The sequence below is a fragment of the Salvia miltiorrhiza genome, chromosome 3 (genome assembly GCF_028751815.1).
Source record: "Salvia miltiorrhiza cultivar Shanhuang (shh) chromosome 3, IMPLAD_Smil_shh, whole genome shotgun sequence".
Taxonomy (NCBI): Eukaryota; Viridiplantae; Streptophyta; class Magnoliopsida; order Lamiales; family Lamiaceae; genus Salvia; species Salvia miltiorrhiza.
This window is the reverse complement of record NC_080389.1, coordinates 3,784,465-3,788,949: the sequence shown is the minus strand read 5'-3', so window position 1 is coordinate 3,788,949 and position 4,485 is coordinate 3,784,465. Positions and strand designations below refer to the sequence as shown.

Sequence of the window (4,485 nt, the reverse complement as noted above, 5' to 3'; positions counted from 1 at the left end):
GGTGTTGGTTTCGTAAAACACCACTTTCACACGTTACGTGTTATATATACATATAGCATTAATTAAACTAAAAACTGCATCGAGGTATATACAATGTACATACAAAAGGTAACCTCAAAATGCTAGTAGAATGTCACTGACACGGTGTAATAGAGCCAAAAGTCATAGCTAGATAATTGTACAAAGTACATACAAAAGTTTCTTCAAAGTCTTATAAAATCTTTCACTTCATTAGTCCAATATTCTTCGCTTGATTGTTCTGCCACTCCTTTTGACAATACCTTTTGACAATATGGAACAAAATTGCATTTGTTGGGCCAAGGAAAACTTGACCATTTTTAGAAGAAGAGCCTAGAAAATGAAAACAAAACAATTGTTAATATAAAAGAAATCAATTTTTCAAATATATGCTAAATTCTTAAACGCTCTAAAGAAATTTAAAACAAATACAAGAGAAATCATAACCTATTACTTGTGAGATTGGAACACTCCCACCAGTGTCAACAACGAGAACATGCCTCTTTCTTTTTTTCGAAGTCTTATCTGAAATTATAAATCATGTCAATAAAAAAAGTAATAGCAACATCACTTGCTAAGCAATCCCACATAATATTAAATTAGATTGTGCAAATCTAGACACAATTCAACAAATATTATGCACCTCGCAAACTTCTCGACTGAGTAGTTAGAGCATGTGAACACTCAGGGCCAAAGATAATTGGCATAGCCATATCATTTGCAGACGGGGGAGGTAAACTAAAACATAAACGTCTTCAAGTTGTCACAGGGCCGTCTGAGCCATTTGAACACAAAAATAATATTAAATTTGCATCAAAACAGATAAAAGCAACAAAGAATTGAAAATTAAATAGCAACAAAGAATTGGAAAGTAAATAGTAGGTGTGACTACACAGCTGGCAACATGCATTATATAATAATTTAAATTCCCATACAAAAACACAAAATAAATAAAGGTAAGTGTGCAAGTGATACAAATGAGTTACAATAAAATAAAATAAAAACACACAGAAAGCTCAACAGTAAGTAACCTTCCGTTGAAAGTACACATCTTCTTTTTGCCATAATAATACATCTAAAAAATGCGTCAAAGTCCTAACACATGAGAAGTCAGTAATTTAACTGGTGATATAATGAAATATGAAAAGAAAATGAAACTAAAAAAATACTATTATGAGATCAAAGCAGGGCAGCGACTTACCGAAGTTGCAATAAACGGATGAAAGTTTTCCAGCAAACAAATTTGATCGGAGCAAAGACAAGTGGACCCTTAGGGCGCCCGTCGAAAACCAGAAATCGAAAATAATAATCTCGTATAACACAAAGTAACGAATCCTTAAAAAAACCTACAGGCTAACGGCAATAACCCAATCTGCTCCTAGTCCTAGAATAGAACCCCATTCTCTAAACTTCAAAACAATAACTATAATGAAGAAACAATATTGCGACATGACTTTAAAATATAATGAAAGAGCGCAAAAACACATTAAGACATAGATCACAACACAAATAAAAATAGAACAAAAACCAAGCGCACCGTTAAATTTGGAGAGGCGTAATAGCTTTCTTGTAGTAGAAATACTAAAGGAAAAAAGCACAAAATTAGAAAGAAAGAAAAAAATGTAGGAGATCATAAGAAAGCAAAACCCATGATCAAGCCCAACCATACATTATTATTATCAATTAAATATAGAGTCATATTCAAAATCCACACAATATACTCCATATGCGTTTCTTTTCTGCACACTTGCACCTACAATTTCCTCTCTCTACCTTATCAGGTGGGCTTACTAACTCAAGAAGTAAAGATGCATACTTTATTATATAAAGTTTGAGTGTATGCATTTATTTTCCAATTATTGACTTGCCAATATTTGAGATTTGTATGATACCATCTACATAGAAGAACGAATTCGGGTCCTGAGCGAGTCAGGATTTGTGTACACAGAGTTGACAGTTAACCTTTGTGTTAGCCTGTCATCGTGTTTGAGAAGGAGGCCTACTTCTCAACACTCAGAGTTATATGATGCGTAGATATGGTACATACATGTTAATTGTCTGCAAACGTATATGATGTTATAATGATTATAGAGAAGTTTTACAGTTTTGCATACACAGGTTATTTAAATAAAACTCCTGTGTGATGTTTGAGATGGCAAGTTCAATATATAGCTCTAAGAGCAAGCTTTAAAGTTATTTCGGCATGACCACTGAGTGCTTTTTGGTACTCAGCCCTGCGTATGTTTCTAAATATGCAGGTTAAGCTGTGGTGCAGATGGAAGCGAGCAGAGCAAATTCTTTGATGTATATGTATTAAACCAGGCTCAGGATTCCATGTCCTCATACATGTAATCCACATGAATTATTCCGCTGCAACACTTAGTCTATTCTACGTTATCGATGTGTTGTATATATTTTAAATCAATAGCTTTGAGAATTATGTCACTTGAAAGTTAGACAACTTGTCGTTGTGTATTGCAAGTTGTTTACTCATGAGTTTTAAAAGTGATTGCTTATGATTATCCAATATTAAAGTAATTCATCGTTAAAGCGGGTTCATTATTATTTTTGAAATCTCTTTTCTTTTGCATTTTCTTACTCCCTTTCCCAGTCACACCTTTCCCCGGCTTAATTCTACACTAGCTTAGGCCGGGCTGTGACAAGTATTGACTTCATAAATTCACAAAGATAATCTCCAAAGTTTCTGAAATTCATTCCCCCAAAAAACCATCATCATAAGCTGTTGGACATATGTTTCATATTCAAAAAACTATCATAGTCTAGATATGATCATCTGTTAGCAAAAAAAAAAAACAAAAGAAAAGAAAACAACCCAAAGCCCTAGCAAGACCCAAATTCTAAATGTGATTTCAACTAGTGGATGTTGATCCAACAGTTGAGATAACATTTTGTCTTCTTGGACTTCTTCTGAGGACTAGTTCTTGATCCACAGCATCTGTTTTCCCTCTTGGAGCTTTGAATGGTTTGCTTTGGTGTTTCTTGCCCTTCCCTGTGACTCCACTTGAGCTGCATTCTCCTCTCTTTCTCTTCTATTTTCTTATCTCTGCTTCGTTTGGTATAGGGAACCTAGTATTGGGATCTGCCTCCTTTTGTGAGCCTTCATCGATCACAACAGATTGTGACCCTCCAGGCTGTGTGAACAATGAAACAACACTCATTTAAGTTTGTTGAAATTCAGTGCTAAAATAGGTTTTTTGTTGAAACTTACATTTAGTATATGTTTTCCTGTCTCCATGTTCACATATAGACCAACTCCAGTTATTGAACCTCTTTGCTTCTTGGCAAGCTTTGTGGCAGTTGAATCCTGTGATTGGTTTTGTAAGTAAACAAAGTAAGTTGATATGAATAAGCATGATAAACAAAGAATATAAGTTAAATAAGTTCATACCTGTGTAGGCCGTTTAGGGCATTTGTGTTTCTTATGGCTTGCACTTCCACAAATGCTGCAGTGCTGTGTTTTACCAATCCTTGAAAGCTTGTGTTTCAATTTCAGCTCATTTGAAGCTCTTACCCTGTTCTTTTTAGGCCTTCCTATCTTCTTCTCAATTGGTGGAGGCTCAATGTAATCTTTAAACTGTGTATCCCAAAACTTGTACCCAGGGATTGGCTGTATAACATGCTCATAACTTTTTCTATACATGGAGCTATGGTACCAATTGCTCATCACAGATAAGGGGTCCAACTGACTTGAGTAAAAGGCAACAATGGCATGAGGGCAAAGGATACCACTCAAATCCCACATCCTACAACTCCACTTCTTAGTATCTGCAAATACTATGTGCTTGTCTTCTCACTCTTCAACCTCATATCCGTAGTCACCATTCCAAAGAACATTATAATTCATAGAAGCTGCCTTGTTTGCCTCAAACATTTGTATTGCCTTAGGACACCATTCAGTTTTCCAGTGATCAACAAGGACCTTCCTATCCTTTATCCTACTCATTACTAGCATCCTAATCTCTTCTAGCATTGAAATGATTGGCTTATGTCTAGCATCAGAAATACTTGAATTGAAAGACTCACTGGTGTTGTTGTCTACCATGTATGTGGAACACCTTGTGCTTTGATAAGCCCTGCACCAATTTTCAGTAGGATAGTGGAGTAGGTCCTCAGCTGGCTTCTTGTTTATGGCAGATATGTGATGCCCCGCTCTTTTAAATACATATTAGATTAAATATGTGCATTAGTTATAAAATTCTTTTAATTATTTATGGTGATTATTTGGTTCAGATAATATTATTTCAGCAAAAGTCTGTATAAGAGATACAGAGCTGCGATTTAATATTCAGTCATGTGAAACCAATAATTAAATTTATTGGTTTAACTATACGTTTGAGACTTTGTTTTACCAGTTTATTGATTTAATCAATATTATTAGAAAATTTAGATTTATAACCGATTTTATAAATCGTGTTATTTAAATCAAATTGCTAAAATTATAACTTG

General features: G+C 34.6%; 1 long non-coding RNA gene across 1 annotated transcript; it reads right to left on the bottom strand.

Annotated features, from left to right (window-relative positions):
• Positions 1-277: 277 nt before the first annotated feature.
• On the bottom strand, positions 278-1,788 carry LOC131017072 (uncharacterized). The gene is made up of 5 exons (XR_009099388.1): positions 1,220-1,788; positions 1,050-1,113; positions 662-793; positions 466-543; positions 278-351 (listed from the first exon to the last, which is right to left on the bottom strand). It is a non-coding gene; the product is annotated as an uncharacterized LOC131017072 (long non-coding RNA).
• Positions 1,789-4,485: the final 2,697 nt, after the last annotated feature.